This window comes from Xiphophorus maculatus, chromosome 16 (assembly GCF_002775205.1).
Source record: "Xiphophorus maculatus strain JP 163 A chromosome 16, X_maculatus-5.0-male, whole genome shotgun sequence".
Classification (NCBI taxonomy): domain Eukaryota; kingdom Metazoa; phylum Chordata; class Actinopteri; order Cyprinodontiformes; family Poeciliidae; genus Xiphophorus; species Xiphophorus maculatus.
This window is the reverse complement of record NC_036458.1, coordinates 19937728-19957546: the sequence shown is the minus strand read 5'-3', so window position 1 is coordinate 19957546 and position 19819 is coordinate 19937728. Positions and strand designations below refer to the sequence as shown.

The following is a 19819-nucleotide window of genomic DNA, read 5'->3' as shown; positions in this document are numbered from 1 at the left end:
ACAACCAGGCGAACGAGGCTCGACGGGGGAAGGTGAGCGAGTGAAACGCACAGCTGCTCACGTTTTGTGTGAGTTTCTGCTGCTGAGAGACGCTAAATGAATATTAGGCGAGATGGAATAACTAATGGATTAGTGAATTCTGCAGGATATTACAGATTAATGGCTCATCGAATGGTTGCACCCAAATGTAGGGGTGGACAGTGCCGTGTGGATTTTGTTCACAGTTGTTCATTGTTAATCAGAATATTCAATCTGACATGCAAAAAAAAAAAAAAAGATTATAAAAAGTGTAAAATGTAAAGTATATAACCATTTAAAAAGACAAATATGTACCGTCTCCCCACTGTATGATGCAGTCACCTCTGAAGATATGCCAAACTTTTCAAATTAATATTTGTAAATAATTTTGAAAGTTCATTTCCGCTCATTTTTGGTCTGTCACATAAAATTCTAATAGAATAGATTGAAGTGTGGTTATTACTTGAGGAAAAAATGTCAAAAAGTAGGTATGCATACTGGAAGCAAGCTAGGTAGCTAGCCTCGACTACACAACTGATAAAACTTGGTGTCAGTTTGATTTAAGGCAGTACCTTTCAAAAATGTTTGACCGGATAGTGAACCGCACATTGTTGCACCTGATAGTTCGGTAGACTCGGTTTGATTGGGTACCATCATCTGTTACATTTTCAGCTGGTGCGGTTCGCTTTCACACTACAATGTGTCAAATGGTTCAAACCCTTTGGAAAACCGTTCACCTCCTCACCTGAGGTGGCGCTGCACAAAGAACCATTGAAGGAAATGACACAAAAACCTCTGAAGAAGACACTGATGTATGTAAACAAGAATGAAGTAGTGTCAGATTTTAGCGTTTGTAGGATTTCTCTTCGTCTTCGGTAAAAAATTCCTTGGTGAAAATTCTCCTGCTAGTGTTTGTTTTGGTTCTATGTACCCAGAATGCCCTGCGCTTCAGTCTACTGCCTGCTTTTGGAGCGGTCTCTTTTCCATCACACAATGGAAATGCATGCAGAAAAGCTAGTCCAGACTAGCTATAGCTTAAAGGAGAAACTTTACCTGCCTGTTAATTCAAAAACAAAACAGAAATTTAACTTGGGAAAGGATAATTTCTTCAGTTCAAACCAATAAAACATCCCATTTGCTTCATAGTATATGGGATGTGTCCTGTGTCCACAGATGAACCTAGCCAAAATGAAATCAGACCAGATGAGTGCCACAGCAGTAAGGGGAGTATAGGTTGCATAGCTTCGGGTGGAAGCTATGTGGACGCTGAGGTTCACCACAGCGTCCCGAGGCGAACATGAAGTGGTTCAGGGAGTCACGGAGGTGAGCATGCTTATGCAGGCAGACATCTTTCTTCTTGTACCTCGATGCAAGCGAAAAGGAGGCAGGGAAAGGTGGTGCTTGTGCTGAGCATCAGAGAAAAAGAGACAGAGACGAGCTGCGCAAAGGAGTGAGGGGTGGAGGGACATCCAACCAAATCCGGGGTGTTATTAATCCATTTATTTCCCTCCAATCTCTGCGTCCGTCCACTGCTATTTCCAGCGCTCTGGTCATATCGTCTGATCGCAATCTCTTGCTCTCGCTTTCCCATAAATCTTATATCTCGGCTCTTTCGCCTCTACTCATATCATCTCAGCTCATCGTCCTCTTCTTTTTCCTTCTCTCCTTTTCTTTTTGTCTTCCTCTCCCGGCTCTGTCGCGCGACCCGGGTGGCACCTGAGCGGCAGCGTCAGTCGCAGGCACAAAGCCATCATCGTGCTGAGGCTGTTTCTCACCAATTCACACCCCACAAAAAAAAATAAAGACAAGAAAAAGACGGATTCAGTCCCACAAACACACACACACACGCTGGCATCTTTGTACATCCAGGCAGTCTCATCCCACCCAATTCTACAGTTTATCTGCAACACGTAACACAGGTGCAAATTAAACAAGGTGAGGATCTGGTGGCAGCCATTAAGGAGATAGTTATGATACTGTTCAGTCTGGCTTCTGTCGAGTAGCTGTGAGTAGTCAATATCTCTACTGCATTAGAAAACCGTCTTAAAATGTTTATTTGTGAGGGATCATTTTTCTCTTCTGAGATGATTTCTCGGATTTTGATTGGTTATATGGAGTAACCAAGCAATGTGGAGCAGGTACATAAGTTTCTATTATCCGTTACCCATAATAATAAAAATTACAATATTTCACTCCTCGTGTAATGAATCAATGTAATACGAGTTTCAAATTAGGAACAAATTCTTGTTCCTAATTTCTGAAATTAGGAACAAGAAATTATTCCTTTCTACATCTTCCTGTAGATGATGTAGAAAAAGTGTGGAAAAAAAGTTTGGAGATCCACAGAGATCATAAAATTGGAGGTGTTGGATTCTGTGATGTTTTCAGAGCAACACTGAAAGGGTTTAATGCCACCCCTGGTCAAAGGCGAAACTTCTCCGCCTGCAGAACAATCCTCTCCAAAGAAGGAGGAAAAAAAGGGAAAAAACAGCCTTCCTTCCTCTTTCATCTCCTGAGATTTCTCTCTCTTTTAGTGCCCTGCACTTTTAGCTAAATTTCCCGCATTTAGCTGGTAGCTTCATATCAAACGTAACTTCACAATGAGCATGTAGTTCTACTCTCCTGCACCACCGGGAACCAGAGGTCAACAGAAGAAGCTCTAAAGTTTAACAAATGCTACGAATCAATGAAATGATGGAAACAAGCAAACCTGAGGAACGTCTGTGCACTGATTTCTCCTCCCTCACTCACGCGGACCACCCTCTCTGCAAGAGCAACACGATCTCTCGCTACAAACCTCCTCTTGGGAGAGCTGCGAGCATTTAGTGTGGCTTCAAATTCAAATTCTAATCTGTTTTATATGCGTGACGGCGGCAGAGGGATGTCTCCACAACGCAACATGTTGGGAGAAAGGCTGAGACAATAAGCCAATTTGCATGCTCCTCTTTCTCCACTCTTCCCTGCATGTCTAACGAACCGTGTTTTGGCTTTGAAAATCCGTCGCATAAAGCCCTCGTGTCCTCTGCCTGCCACCCTGCCTTGTTTTTCACCACTCTTTCAAAGACGCTAACATGGAGGAATGCTATTGCTAGCAGGTGGAGTAGAGATTTAGCGTTAGTTGGGACAACTGGAGGGAAGTTGGTTGCCTCTTTCAGTCCGGGGATTGATTTTCTTCCACACCTTCCCTTCTTGTATTTACAGTTGCAGGAACATGTTTGCGAGCTAGCTTCAACGGTACACGCTAAAGTCTCAGTTTTGGTTTATGATGCTGGTTTTCTGATTCGCTCTCTTTGCTTGGCTTTTCATTGCCATGTAATTGCTGTTAATTGATGCACAGGATCCCGACGGTAGCACACCGACCAGCACATTCACAGCAGAGAATAACCCAGGCGTGTAATTGAGCCTTGCTGTCTGCCGTCAGCCATCGCAATTCAGCCTGCCAAAGTAAATCAGAGCCCTATCAAGTTCTCGCTAATGTACACTCAACATTGTAACTGCTCATGTAGTCCACCAATAAAAAAAAGGGGGTTCAAATTATAGAAGAGATTAAAGATAAAGAATTTATTCAGATTCTATTAAGGCTGAAAATGTTTGTGCTTTTAATCAGGCAGTGGCGTGTTTACAAGGTTCACCAATAAGTTTTTTCTCAAATGAAAATGTCAAAGATTTCCTGATTTCCTAATTCTTTTTTATTTATTCTTTTAATATTAGTTTAATATTAATAGTATGGATGGACAAATGGGTAAGTAGTGGGATAGTAATGTAGAGATAAATTATACAAAATCAGGAATCGTTTATTTAAAGTCAGATCTACACAGTCAGATTTTGCAATTATCTCCCTCCTTAAACCAAATCCTTTGTTGTGAAAAAAGTTTGAGCACATAATCCTCCGGTGTCAAAGAAGAACTGCTGATTTAGCACTTTTACAACAAAAACAAACAACAACAATCAGAAAAGTCTAAACTTTCCTCTTAAACCTGTGCACCACCTGCTGCCGTCAAGGTTTCCCCAGGAAAACTTGCTAAGCCTGGTGGTTGGGTGACTCATCCAGCGGCCTGTAGTGTTTTTGAGTTAAAACTGTTTAAAGTTGACAGGAAAGTTGAAAATATCACCTGATAATTATGTGTTATTGGAAGATAAACACCTGAACACCAACTATAAAGTCTTAAAAATGCAAACATTAAAAAGACTTAAATAAATAAGCAATGCTCAGCCTGGTGGAGGCGCAATTAAAGTCTGGTGGCCCGCCAGCCTTACAATACACTGGGAGAAACCCTGTGCCGCAATCAATAAGTCATATTTGATTGAAAAAAGTGGGAAAAATCTTTTTATATCATTAAAATATAATATTTCATATTTTCATGATGGAAAAAATGAAATATTTGTGTGTGTGTACACACACAGATGTCTTGTCGCTGTAGCAGACACATGAGACCTGTGGCTTGTCGTCTCTCTGCAGCAAGAAGGAGTCCTCTGCGTCTGCCAAAGCTTTTTAGCCACAACAATATCTAAATGGCACACAAAGGCCCATTAGAGTCATCAAACCATTACACCAGCAACCGGCAACCTTCAACTTGGCAATTACATATATTTGATTCACTCTCACAGCCCTGAGCGCACACACTCACACACACACCAGCACAGGCCCTCCTCCTGTCTCTCATGCATGTGCTCCCTCTCTCTCGCTTTCATCTCTTCCCTCTGCTTCCATTTCATCCTGTTCTTTGCATGTGCAGATACCGTCTCACGTGCCATCTCTCTTCATTTGTCTCGCTCTCTCTCTCCACAGTCGTCGTCACCTCACTACGGTGCCGGCAATCAATGTCAGGATCGATTAACAGATTTGAAACCGCTGGATGAGGCGCTTTATGGCGCGCTATCCGCAGTAATCATGGAGAATATGTAAAAAGGTTTAGTGTTCATGGAAACAGTCGGCACAGAACCAGACCAGCTTCCAGAGACGATGTAGACTGAAGGGAAAAGGAAGCAGCTGTGGAAGTGAAAAAAATAAAAGCTTAGGTACAAAGAAAAAAGAAAACAGGGATTGAATGACATCTGGAGAGTAAAACCACTCAACAAAAAGTTATTGACACTCGTTTGGTTTTATGCGCATTTTCTGTGGTTTGTCACTTTCATGGATTGTTAATGTCTAGAGATGTTGTAGAGAAGAAGAAAAATCCCTCTCAAATATCCTCTCCTAGTCCTTTTCTTTCTGATGCTGCTCAGCCGACTCCGACAGTAATAACTCTGGAAAGCAAGCGGAGATGGTAATGTTCTGGAGCGTTTTGTAAATACTCGTTCTTCCATCTTTCCATTAGAGATGTCAAAGTGCATGCATTATTAATGCCAGGACAGGTTCCTCCCCCCCTCCCCCTTTTTGGTAAGTCTGCAGCCTCATCATTAATTCTCAACATCCTGCAAAACCAAAAACTGTAGTTTAAACAACTGACCTTTTGCCTCACAGATACTGCAGAGACACTTCACTTCCATTCTCCGGAAATTCGTCAATGTTCCGGTTTAAAAATCAGACCAAATGGTCACGAAAGCTGAAAGGGTGGCCACATGGGGGCTTACACTGCAAAACCACAAAATCTTACCAACTATTTTGGTTTAGTTTCTAGTGCAAATATCTTAGTAAGGAAAATAACTTACAGGGAGCTTTTCTGCAAGATATAGGAGCTTGTATAAGCCAATAACTTCTGAATATTGATTGAAAAAGTCCTGCTAGATTATTTTACTGATATAAAAAATGTTTCATGTTTCATTGCCACAATAAGGAATAAATCAATCAATTGCATGAAAAATGAAAATGGCCGCCGTCATTTTCATTTGGTCGGTAAAGCGATGCTCCACTTTAACGTTTTTGAAAAGATGGAAGCATTCGACACGAAGTAGTTAGTTTGCACTACTTGCCACTTTTGCCAGTTTTCCCTGTCTAACCTCAGTAATTATTATATTTTGAAATGCAATTTTGGATACAAAGACTTCATAATTAATTTGAATTATTACTGTTTTGGATATTCAAAATGTTTTCTGGTTTCAGTCTTGAATGTCTTTTAAAAAAATCCCTTTTATTTACAATCTTTGAGTGGGTGTACGTGTGTTAATAAGCCATTATTATTATTTTATATTTGTTCAAAAGGATCTTGAAATGAGCTTACTGTCATTTATCACAATCATTTCTGGGACAATTTGTCATCCAGCAAAATTTGTTTTTGGGACAGGCCTAATATGTTGTTGATTTAATAATAAAAGGAGCAGCTTTTAAATCCTAACCTTCAGAACAATTGCAGAATTCCTCCATCGATTTAACATTTGTATTTAAAATGGCAGTAAAACAGCAGAAACACTTTAAATAAATGTATAATTGGGCCAGTAAATATGAAGCTATAGAGTTTACAGCTACAAACAAACACCCAGTACCTGTTTGATCCAAGGCTTCAACTCACAAAGAGGATTGGTTTAAACATTTTTTTTTTTTTTTAAATTTAATGGTGTACTTTTATCCCTCGGTACTCAGAGGATGAGCGCTTTATCCACAGATTGTGTTATGGCATTAAAGTCTTTCAAAAGGAGCGTTTTGATCCTCTAAACTGATGTCAGGTAAAATATTCAACACAAGCACCTCTGTGAAGCCGCTGATTGACACCTGGGTCTACACAGAAGACAAGCTGCAGACTAAAACACACACGGAACGACCTGTTAACCCTTTGGCTGCGATTTCATAAGTGATAGAGTTAAAATAATAACCTATATAAATACTAATCATTATATTTAAGGAGGCCTCATTGAGGGAAGCGGTCAACATGAATGTTTTGAGTGAGGGAGAGGGTGCAGCCGGTTTCAGCAGATAATCGCTCGGGAAGAAGTTCCTGTGCCCTTGACACAAAAGATTGTGCGAAGCTGTATAACTTGTTTTTGTTTAATCGTACATGGACATGTGTTCCAGAAGATATGCTGTGTAACTCTGAATCACGTTGCAGCTGTGTGACCGTAGAGATGCAACGTGCATGTAACTAGGGAATGAATGAAATAAAAAGAGAGGGTGCGGCAGGACGTATTTTCAGAGCGGGTCGAGATTGTAACTGAGTACGTCTCTGTCCGTTCTCCTCGCGAGTAAGAAGAATCTTAACTCTCTCTTGGCTTTCCTTGTGTCTGTATTTAATGTTCTAGGTGCATAAACCTGACAATAAGCATAAACAGCCCTGATGTATGGTTTCTGACATTCACACGAGCTGGTTAGGATTTCACACCGTGCTCCCATCCCCCCTCTTCATCTCCTCTCCTCTTCCCTTCTCTCCTCTTGTCGGCGGCTGACAGTTGGTTGCGGCAGCAGCCGCTGAATACACACAGCAAAGGTGTGAGCTCCTCTTCCTCTCCCTCGCTGAGCGTCTGTGTGCACACTTACACGCAGTGGTGCACATGTATGACTTTTGTGCTTGTTAAATGTGCGAACCCCCGGCGCCTGAAATCTACCTCTCAATGCAGAAGATATGGGAGGTGCAGTGTTGTATTTTCAGCCAAACACACACACACACCCACGCACGCACACACGCACACACGTGAGCACACTCTGAAGCCTGTTTTTTTTTTTTTCTTTTGGCAGACATATCCATTTTTCTCCTTGCTTCCCTGCATGCTGTGCCATAGATTAGAACTTGAATTCTGCATCTGGAGCTTTTGCTTGTGGCGCTCTCCATCTCTGTCTAAAACACAAAAATGAAAAATGTTGCTGTGCGTTCTCTGAAAACTTTGTTTTTATCAGTTTTGCTCATATACAAACTCATTTTTTTGTCTATTCTTCTCTGCAAACAGTTTCTGATGATTTAAATTAGATGTAAGCAGCACGTCAATCCTATCATCAAAGACTTGTGGCCTTTGACTGGACCATTCTGACAAAAATTTTGATTTGATCTAAACCATTCCTCTGCAATTTAAGATGTTTGTATGAATTGTTCTGCTGGAAGGTGAAACTCAGTCCCAGTCTCAAGTCTTTCATAGCAAGTAACAAGTTATTTTATTTGCATAATTTCCATATATTAAGCTCTGTCATATCATTAAAGCTGCAGTATGTAAGTTTTATTAAAAACTATATGTTTCTTACATATTTGTTAAAACTGAAACCATGTTGTGACAGTATAATATGAGACAGATGATCTGTAAAAATATCAAACTTCTTCACCTCCTCCCTGGGCTACTATTGCCGTCTGAAGAAATTTACCGCTCCCCACCAAAAACAACCAATCAGAGACAGGAGGAAGGTCTTAGCGCTGTCAATCAACCTCGGGTATGCACTGTTCAATGTGCTAATGGTGGAGAATAACTTTCGGTTAAAAGGAAAACCATTTATCCGCCATCATTGGTGGCCATGCTAACTAGCCTTAGCATTCACAATAAACTCTGTTTTATGTAAGAAATACAAACAAACAAATAAAACTGCTAAGACCCGCCTCCTGGCTCTGATTGGTTGGTCCTAGTTAGCACTGGGAAAAGGCAGAGGAGCTCGATTTTTTATTTTTTACATCTTATCTGTCTTGTATTACACTGTCAGAACATAGGGACAGTTTGAACAAATACGCAAAAAATATTTTTTTCAATAAAAATTACATAATGAAGCTTTAAGTCTGACTTGTTGAAGAATAGCATCCCCACAACATGATGCTGCTTGTTGAGTTCAAAGTGACGTGCTGCTTTCCATTCTTCCATAAAGGCCGGACCTGAACTTTGGTTCTCAACACCAGAAAAAGTGATTTTCCGTGTGTTTCTCTGCTAAACTAATCTTTTTTTTTTTTCAAGCCATCTTTTTCCTGCTAATTAGTCCTCCTTTTCTGCTTCATCATGCTACTCATTTCCTTCGTTTTCCACGATCGAACCTGAATTCATAATCAAACCGTATTAATTGGAACAAAGAGACGCTGAATTATCACATCACAGCCGTGCTTGAGCTCCCACAAACAGGCAAAAGAAAGTTTAGGAAATAAATGGCAGAACTGGAAGTAACGGGGGGGGGGGGACACCAAAAAGGCGTGAAACTGAAACACAGGTGAGAAAACCATGTGAAGCACAGCAGCACCTGCAGCATGAATTAAAGTGAGAGGCCGACCGCATTCACCAGACAAATCCCTCCACAGGAAGAGGAGGCGCGGTGAGGGGGCGCGCTTTTACAGCGAGCCCGAGAGCTGAGCTAGCGCGCCTCGGAGAGTACTTTCAGGGTATGAACTCTAAAAGCAGACATAATGTATTGCACAATTACTGGCAGAGGGTAAGTTGCGTAGCTTAGTTACTGAGCAGGCATGCTGGGCTTCAGTCCAGTAAATAGGGCGACAGAGCAACAATAACACGCACAGGCAGCACGCATTTCATTAAACCCGTCGTTAAAAAGCAGCGTCGGAGAACTGGAGCCGCCTGCCTGCTGTCCCGGCACGTTTGACGTTTTATTAAACACAGCCCATCTCTGTACAATACTGGGGTCATTACACAAGTTAATTATTTGCTAATTAGGAAATTATTCTATGATACATGCTGCTCCGTAATAAATGTCTGCCATGCAAACGACAAAAAAAGGTTCCCCCTCTAAATTTTCTCTAAAAGGATTTTACAAAAATCATGACTCTATAAAATGAAACGGCAATAAAAGTCAGTCGAAATTAAAAATACTGAATAAAAGTTGGTTGTAAAACATTTTAAGATACTGCAGCTGTATTTGTTCATCATAACTGAATTCTTTGTGCATTTATGTACTAGGAAATGCAGGTTTCCAAAATACTACTGGAATATATCAGAGACAAGGAAAAGAAGCTGAAGCATTGGTGGAAAGCAAGCTACTTATAATGTCTTATAATGTGTCCTATTTTTGTACCGTTTGTCTGTTGGTTAATTATTTCTTGTGCAAATGTTTTATTTTGTTGGTATTATTATGTTTTGACTTCTTTTAACAATACGTGTCCTGTGTTCTGTCCTGTGAATTGTAAAGTGAGGTTGTTTTTTTCTGCTTAATCATCTCAAGACAAAGGATGAAATTTAGCTAGTTTACCGATTCCTGCATATTTACACTGCTATGAATTGTGGTAATGTTGATTAATGTCCACTGTCCGAATCAAATAAATGAAATGAATGTTTTCAGAGTTTCGTGAGAACCTGAACCCTGAACACAAAACGACAACTACAAAGCATGTCAGCATCATCCTGGAACAAAACTTGCCTAGTCAAATTCCTGATCTAAACCCAGTTGAGAATCTGTGATCAGTGTTGATAGCAATGTTCTCAGGTGCTGAGTTACCTTGTAACAGCGAAGAGTGAAAAATGTAATTCTCTAGATGTGAAAAAACTAGATGAGAAATTCATTAAAAGACTTCCAGGTGTGTGTACAGTATCTGAGGGTCATGAAGTGCGGGGTGTGGTGGTGAGGCAGAGGCAACAGACCCAGGTCGAGATGAATGATGGAAGTTTAATGATGAAAATAAGCCCAAATAAATTCAAAAAGTCCATAAACCTGGCAGCACAGTTGAGCAGAAGGCTAGGGCTCAGCACTGGTAGCAACAGGCTACACGCATGGACAAGAACACATTGACAAGGACCCGACAAAGACACAGACACACAGGTGACACTAAATACACAGGAGGTAATTAGGGAACGAGAAACACCTGGGAGTAATCGAGGGGAGAATAGGACAACACGGAGACACAGAGACACAGAAAACTCGAAATAAACACACAGAAAAACACGGAACGTGACACTAAGGGCGTTTTCACACCTGACAGTCCGGTAGACTAAATTCCACTGGGAAGCAGTATTGTAACATTTGTTACATTTGTATGTATTTGCCTTCCCTCTGCATTGTGTCAAACGATCCAAACTAATTGAGAAACCTGTTCCCCTCCTCGCCTACGGTGGCGCTGTACCAAAAACTATTGAAGGAAATGACACAAAAACCTCTGAAGAAGACACGGGGCGTAACTTACGTCTTCGCAAAATGTCAATAAAAATGGTTTGTTAGCAGTTGTAGGATTTCTTTCATTTCCTCCTGCTAGAGCTAGTCTCACACGTTTCTTGTTTTTTTGGTTGTATTTACCCAGAATGCCTTGCGTTATAGTTTGCTTCATACTTTTGGAGCAGACTCTGGTCCGCTTGCATCCACATATGCAGTCGAATCGCACCAGAGTTCACTTTAATCACGCGAAGACTTTGGGTTTTAGGTGGACCAGAGTTTGCTTTTTTGGTTTGCATCAGAGTTCAATCACAGCTCCCCAAACAAACCAGACTTTCTGGACAAATGGACTACAGTTTGACTAAACTGAACTGAACAGGGCTGATGTGAATGCACCTTAAGTATTGACTTAGAAGAGTTGAATATTTCACCTTTACCATTATGCACTAGTTTGTCTTGGTCTACCACATAAAGTCCATAAATGAGCTGAAATGTGGGGTTGTGATGTGACAAAAGCGGGTTTGAATACTTTTACAAGCTTTTATAATCCAAATAATCTGAAAAATCCCACACTGAGCACAGCATCCGGGCTCCGCCCACCCATCTTTCTTCTCAGGGAAATTAAATAACCACCTGACCGGGATTCTCATTAGTCTAAAGGGGCAGGTGCCCCATCGCTGGCATTTCATTTCCATCAGGCCCTCCACTTACAGAGACACATGTACAGCGTGAAGCGTGACTTGGTGCTTTGCTTTATTTGTCTGCCCAGGTGTTTAAAAGGGGAGAAAGAGCCGAAAAAACCGATGATGGGTGAAACTGTAACACAGGAGGAACCAGAGAGTCAAATCAGGAAAAAAACAAACCAAAAAAAAATCAGTTCTTCCGCTTCCTTCCTTTTTGCTCCCGCAGCTTCGTTTTCATCCATTCTCATCCCGAACATACATTACTCTTCTCCTCTCTGCCGCTATCTTCCTAACAACTCCTTATCTGCCGCGCGCTTCCTCGACACACCCTGTTCCCGTTTTCCCACGCTCAATCTTCCCTCTCCGCCTCCCCAGCTGTCCTCCTCCCAACGCCTGATAATTCCCGTTCGCCCTCTTTATCCAGAAACCATCGCTCCGTCTTCTTGCACGATGCACGCCCTTCTGATTGGATTACTATTATTCTCGCAAATGGATTTTTTTGTCCTGACTATGCAGCGTTTTGAATTAATATTTAAAGGGGAATTTCGAAAGTCATCATCCTCCAAGATGAGTTATTATGCAGGACGCAGCTGGAATTTAGAAAGCAGTAAAAGTGTGTTTTTCATATATATCTACTTTTTTAATTTGGCTCATCTTGGCTTGACTCTGTGCGCTCCTCCTTCCTCTCTTTGTCCCTCGCCTCCCTTTGTCCTACTTTTGAACCCAGTTATTCTCTCCATCTCTCTGTCCACCCGCCAGAACCTCACTCTCCCTGCCATTCGTCCTCTCGTCCTCCCGCCACCCGGCTTCCTTCTCCCCCAGTCCCACCATCCTGCCGCTCTACTCTTTCTCCCTCCTCAATCACTCTCCCCCGCGATGTTAATTCAAATTGCCTGGTTTGGGAAGAGAGTACAGTTCCAATAATGCCGAAAGCACTTAAGAGAACATAATCAATCTTGCTCTCTATCGCTCCGTTCCTCCACTTGTTCCTTTCTCTCCATTTTCACACCCCATCTTGTATTCCCTCCATAAGTGCAGCAGGAATCGTTCCCCCTCTCTCCTTCGGTTCTTGGTTGTAATCTTCCTTTTCTTACTCGCTCTCTGTCTGCCAGTTTCAACACCTTTCCCATCATTTCGGAGTTCTGTTCGTCTTGAAGGGGAATTAAGGAGTTGAGGTGGTTCCAACATGTAGAGAAACGTGGGATTCACGCAGTAAAACTGCAATAACGGAGACGTAGCAGCATGTAAACAGAAGTAGGAAAGCTGGTAACAGTGTCAAAAACAATACTGATAAAAAAAGTGTGTAATATTTTTCTGTGTGGGGTCCAAGTTTGATGGGGCTTAAGCAGAACCCAATGAGTTGGGTTACATTTTTTGATAAAAATGTACTTTTAGGAATATTTTACTATGGACTATAGGTTGTATTTCTACCCGAGTCATTTTACTATGAAGTATTGCTACTCTTACAGGAATAAAATTTATGTATAATCACTGTGAGTAACTTCACTGAGTGATGAACAAGCTTGTTTTAACCAAACAAGACAGAGACACACCTGTTCTTTTATATTGATAGACACTGACATTGAAAAGTTTTTCTTCTGACTGATTTTGTTAGTTTGTAATCGTCTTCTATGAATTATTTTCATTTTGTCCTTAAAATATCCAAATTTCCACATAACTTTATATTTGGCCAGTCTGATGATGTCATTTTTAAATATAAAACGATTGTTTTGTTTGTACTTGACTAGCCTTCTTACCAAATACTTTTGGTCATTTTTTGGACGGTTACTTTTTACTTTTACTTGAATAAAAATATGTTGAAGTACTGTTACTCTCACTTGAGTTAAATTTTTCGGTGCTCTCTACCTACTGCTACTAAAACACTACCGATATTTCATCTGTATCGTCGTTAGCTACATATATAAACAAAATGTTTCACTTATGAAAAGAAAATCACAGTTTTGTTCAATTTCGAGTCTCAAGAAAACGTCTTTAAGTTTAATTGGTTGTTCTTGTTTTCTGTACATATCTATTAGTGTATTTGCTAAGTTAATACAAAACTGAAATAAAGTAAAATAGAAAACAATTGTGAATCTTAACTGGGGAAACAAAATGAGGAGAATCTCAACAAACAGATTGATACGTATTAAGTGTGAGTATTCAAGAGCTCTTGGTTGCCCCATGCTGGTGTAAATGTCCTAAGCCGTGGCTTAGTTTGTGTATGCCTGGTTCTGGCTCTGAATACCTTTTCTGTTTGATATTAGAAGCAAGTTACAGCTGGGTGGAAAAGAGGGTGAGTTTAAAAAGGAGATTTAACTAGAAAACAAGCGATCCAACAGCGATGACTTCTGAGGACGAGGTGAGGTGTTCAGTGTGGGTTACAAAACAATGAGTGGGAGGTGTTAATTTCACTTCCAGGAAACACATTAACTTCAGAACAATGATTGCTGATAGCATGTTTTCACAATAATTGGTCAGAGAGACGAAAGCAGAAGTCATAATTGGGCAGAAACCTGCATAATGGCTCCGGAGGATGTTTGTTTTATAATTAGGTTGGCTATTAGGGTTCACGGGTCATTTAGTGGGGGCAGAGACTGAAAAGTATCGATATTTCTGAAACATTTTCTCTTTCAGGAGATGCTTGGGGATCCTGATGAGTTTTGTTATAAAAGGTTAAATATAAAATGAAGAGCTGGACACCGACTAGAGGTCGCCAAGCCCACCGATAGTCAAACAGGTAAAGGTCACAATAGCTGTGTTTCCATTGATCATAGAACTACACAAATTGGAATTAAGAAAATAAATTCTCTTAATGGAAACATGCCAATTTTGAAACAAACACAAAAAACTCACATTTCTTTACTAAAACACCAATTTCAATCATCCGCATTGAAGTTGGCATATTTCACAAAACTGAAACAGAAACACTTTTTCACATCACACCAGTCATGATCAACAACCGGATGTTACTACTGGTGGAAAAGACGAAGAAGACGACAGGAAGTGGTGGGAGGATTATGGCATGGAATGTTTTTTAAAGACTTTATCGCATGAACAAACTTATTTGTGTGATTTTAATTGAGTATATAATGGAAATGCCACAATTGCGAAATTGTGTTTTGTCAAAATCAGCAAAATATCAACAAAGTACAGCTAATATTGAAAGGCATGGCTGGCCCAGGGATATGAGAACTAAGCCACTGCTTGGGCCCCCAGACCATGAGGGCCCGTAATAATTGCTTAGGCTTAAATACATCTCTATTTGTTGTTGTTTACAGTGAATAAGAACATTAAGTTTGAAGAATCAATATGGTAAATATCTTAACATTGTAAATAATTTAGAATTTGCTACATTTACTTTGCAGAAGTTGCAATGGAGATTAGACGATTTCCCAATCATGCACGAAAGAATGAACACTCCCGGTACGTTTTTCATGAGTGAGTAACATTATGACAATGTCGAGCTCAAACAAGCCGATTGTGAACGTGAGCATAGTTTTCGACACTCGTCTGTCTTTCTCGGTCCTCTCATAGAAACGCCGCTCCATTTGCCATTGCTGACTCTTTCATTTATATGCATCTGCCTGAACCGTCACCAACTTTTCCTTCACGCCTGAAAAAAAGGCTACGTTTTTTACCTCGAAAAAAATATTCCATTCTTACTCATCATCTTTTTCCCTTGTCAGCCCGTCCCTTCGCTCTTTGATGTACGCGCACACCTGTCTTCAAGTGTCAGCTGCTCTCCCCCCCCCCGTCAGGATTACGGGGAGCCAGGTGAAGACGAGAAGTGGAGATGAAGAGACAGGAAGATGGGGGGGAAAAAGGAGAGCTGGATGAGGAACAGGAACAGGGTGGGAAAGGGCTGAGAGAGAAAGAGAAGGAGAGAGCGGGAGCGAAATACTTCTAATTCACAGAGACAGCCAGCGTTTCCACAGCAACATGGTTGCCATCGTTACAGACCTGCTAAGGATGCCATTAGTCAGGAACTAAAAGAGAACGCCACTCAACGCTTGTATGGGGAACACAATATTACACACAACTGTCTCCTACATGCGTTTCTACATCCTACTACTCCGACACACACACACACACACACACACACACATGAAGCCACCCACGCAGCATTCTGCCACCCCCCTCCTAAACCCATTTCACCTCGCAACTCAGTACTGCTGCTGCCACTTCCCCACTGCCCACACAGGAACTCAAACAAATGCAGACATATACTACTCTACCTCTCACCTGCAATCAGTCCTGCTGGGGCTTCTGGGTAATAAAAGCATCCAATCATTCCGTCTTTTTAAGCCGCGCAAGTCTCGGCTCATCAAGACTTCTCAGAGGTCTTTGTGGGAAGAGGGGGGAAGATGGACTCAGCGTGCTGCACTTCACTGGAAACAACCCAAAAGCTTGTCTGACACCCATTTATCCTTCATCTGGTTCTCCAACTGTAAAAAACACAAACCCAGGGCGCACCTCTTCGCCCCAAGAAGGTCAACGCAGCAGAACCCGACCTTGGAGACTGCAGAGAGATGTAGTTTCCTGTTGGTATTCTGGAGAGACGTCGATAGTTTGTCACATTTAGCATCCCCATTCGGCGACGAGCCTTGATGAGTCAAGATAGACTGGCAAAGAGATGGAGGGCATTAGGGAGTTTTTTTTAAAACTAGAGGAAATATTTGGCTTCAATTTCAAAACAGCAATTCTGATATATTTGACTTCACAATGCGACTTTTGAAGAGGTTTACTAAGAAGCTGGTAATCTGCTGTACTTGCGAAAGTGTTCAAACATCTTAAAAATTTTAACACTTCACTTCATCACAAATGAAACTACGGTGTATTTTGTATTTTAATGGAAAGTGGAAAGAAAATTACTCAAGTAAAAATCTCAGAAGTCAGTACTTCTAGATTCATAAATGTTTTCCTATTCTTCATTACAATTCAAAGCTTTTTGCTTTCTCTTGCCAAGACCTCACCTATCCCGTGGCTTTTATTCAAAAGTGACCTTTGACCTAAAATTCTACAGATCCATTACACGTTATTGTTTACGTCCAGAAATCTTGCAGTTCTCACAACACTGGAGGGCAAAAAGACAATTCCTTCACTTGCTGCAGTAAAACAATCCCATTCGTTAAATAAAACCTGAAGATGTAGGTGTTATTAATTTTTTGCAGTGCGCCACAACAAAGGGAAAAATAGCACAGAAAACCCATTGAACAACAATTCAAAAATCACTCAGTCTTATTTATTCCTGGCTCTTTGTGTTGACTACGCTACACACAGACCCGTTGCCATAGCAACCGACTGACAACAACTCCACTAGTGTGTTATGATTCAACACCAAAAAAACAAACAAGCAAACATTTCCCACAAAAAAAAAAAAAAAAAACCCAGAATATTCAGTCCGTTACAGTTTTATGTTTTCATATGTTTGTTTTGCGATTATTAATAGTTGATCGTCTGAACACAGCGGCGGTAGATTAGCTCATTTAAACACTGGCCACTGGTGAGCTGGCAGAGTTGGTGTGAGGACCATCTTCTTTTTTTTTTCTTTTTTTTTTTTTTTACCTGAAGGAAAATACTGAATTCAGCAGCATATCTACATGTTAAGGTTGGCAAAGTCAAGCTAGCATTCCCTCGCCATTTTTTTAAAATTAAAACTTCCTTCTGACCTGTAAAATGTGATACCCTTGGACCTTGTTATCTAGGTGTCATGATGACATTTACCAGCAAAGCGCTGCGTCCCCCTTTTTCTTTCGCAAATCACGCATACATTTATGATTTAGCTCAGTAAGTTGACAACTTGACAGCTAAAACCAACGGTAGTCATAGTCAGCGGTTCTAATGTTAAAAAAGCTGTAAAACTTCCAACAGCGTGAGCACATTTCCCCGTAAAGCACTTTCTCCAAGTCCGGACACAAGACAGCATGTGGACATCACTGTAGGCAGCGGACACGTTGGTCGCTCGCCGCTTCGCTCTGGGCAACCCGAGACAGCAACCCAGTTTCCACGGCAGGGTCGTAGAGCCAAACCGAGCTTGTTCATAATCCATCGAGCGTAACAGAAATTTCATCTCCACATAAAGCATGTTCTGATTTTTTTTTATTTATCTGTTTTGGTCCTTGTGGCCAAAAGAGTTCAAACAAACAAATGTTTAAAGCAGATTCATTCCTAAATGAAATTCTCCACGAAAAAAGAAACAACCTTGGAAAGTGCTTTTATAGTAATAGCACAGAAAATGAAACATGTCAAGGGTTACAGTCATTTATTAGAGTATTCCAAAATGAATGCCCTGCCCTGTAAATCTTGCTCTGCTATTTCATTTACATTTAATCACGCATCCTCCAAGCCAATGGTGGAAAAAAAAACCCCAAAAAAACAAAAGTGGCTGAGGACTCAGACGCTACATCCTGAATTATACGTGAAAATCTACTTCAGCTGAGTGAGGACTTAACAGGCTATAGGCTCATCTGCACTGGACTTAATCTAATCACTTGTGTGATATTAAAGATTATGATGCTGATACCGGTCCTGGAAGTGGAACATGCTCAACCTCTGGGGTTATTCTGAGAAGAGGAAATACAGAACGGTTCGGTAACATAAGGAAGTGATGCATTTTCAACAAAAATGATTGAAAAAAAATTAACTTGTCTAATTGATATACTGATTTTTACAAAAAAAAAAAAATGTGCTCCTTATAGATCCCATGTGGGAAAAGTAATCAGCATTGTCGTTAAATCGTGAATTGACTGTAGTTAACCACACTCATTTGGATTGTGAAGATAAATTTCAATAGCTACATACACACACATGATTGCTGTCTGTCCTGTCGAACAAAATTAAACACATTTATACAAAAGTGTTGTTTGCACAATCTTTAACTCATACTGTATATGTGTCTTTAGTAGAATCTGTACATACTTTTCTCGTCTCTCTATTGTATTCAGCACTACTGTACAATCTCTATTCTTTTCCTACTGTTAATGTTCATTTTTGAGAACCTGTTCTAAGGCAAAACCATTGTTGACCATAAAGACTCGTTTGCCAAAACATCTGGATGATTCCCAAGACTATTGGAGAAATACTCTGTAGAGCGAAAAGACAAAAGCAGAAGTTTATGGAAGCTGTGAGTCCTGCTACATCTGGTGTAAAACCAACACAGTAACTCAGAAAAACAGGATGTTATACCATCACGTCAACATGGTGGTGTGACGGTCTGGGGTTTGGGAACCTCGATAATTTGTGACATATGGAACGATACATTCTGCTCTCTGCCAGAAAACCTGGAAGGAAAGAGTCCGGCAATCGGTTCATAACTTTATTAATAAGTGTTCTTGGATAATGATTCTAAAAAAAAATCGGTTTTTTGAAGTGGCCTAGTCAATGCCTTGACTTAAATCGGATAAAGATATTGTGGCTTGATCCAAAAGCTCCAAAACTATCCAATGCGACTTAATTCAGAAATGATTTTTAAATGAAGAAAACCTTCTTCACTCATCGCGAGACATCACAGCAACATCAACAATGGCTCAACTAGTTATTAGGTTTAGAAACTTTCACATACGGTCAGGTTTGCTTTGTTAGATTTTTTTTTCCCTACGTAAAAATTGTTGTTTAAAATCAGATTTTTGTATTATTGACTGACAAAAAAACTTGTTTTATGATTTGAAACAAATGTCACAAAACATCTCTAAAGCAGCAAGTGTTTTCTAAGACTGTATTTCATTTATCCAAAAAAAATACAAATAAATCTTTATTACGGTTCCGATATTGATTAACAACCGTATGGACTCAGGGATCTAACTTTGCATTGTGAAACAAAGAGGATCCATTTGGGAAACACGGTAAATCGAGCGTTATGCTTGCACGGGAAAAATAAATTATTTTTAAAGGTTCTTCGAAATGTCTTCTGTTTCCACAGAAAAGTGCTTGCTGTGGATTAACATAGAGAATTAACTGCAGACTTTCTAAAAATAAGCAGGACGTTTTTTTGTCTTTTTTTTGTAGGGACAATATGCTACGCTTCTCACAGATGGCTGACCTGCAGCTGTCACAAACATGCTTTATTGTTCAAAAAGGCTTAAAATCTCCACAAGCTCACTTCTTCACTATTTTCCAAAATAAAAAAAAGGTAAAATATTCATGTCAACGTGAACTCTGTGCATCTGCGGCTCGTGTCTCGGAGTCATTTTGT

At 40.4% G+C, this 19819-nt stretch overlaps 1 protein-coding gene across 3 annotated transcripts in view; it reads right to left on the bottom strand.

Annotated features, from left to right (window-relative positions):
* The window catches only part of grin2b (glutamate ionotropic receptor NMDA type subunit 2B), a 170923-nt gene that overhangs the window by 81084 nt on the left and 70020 nt on the right, over window positions 1-19819 (bottom strand). The window contains exon 1 of one of the 3 annotated variants that reach the window (XM_023348900.1): window positions 2729-2794. The exons of the other annotated variants lie outside the window; for them this stretch is intronic. The gene's annotated coding sequence lies outside the window, so the exon portion shown is untranslated. Of the gene's footprint in view, window positions 1-2728; window positions 2795-19819 lie in introns of those variants that run through there. 3 annotated transcript variants of the gene reach the window in all.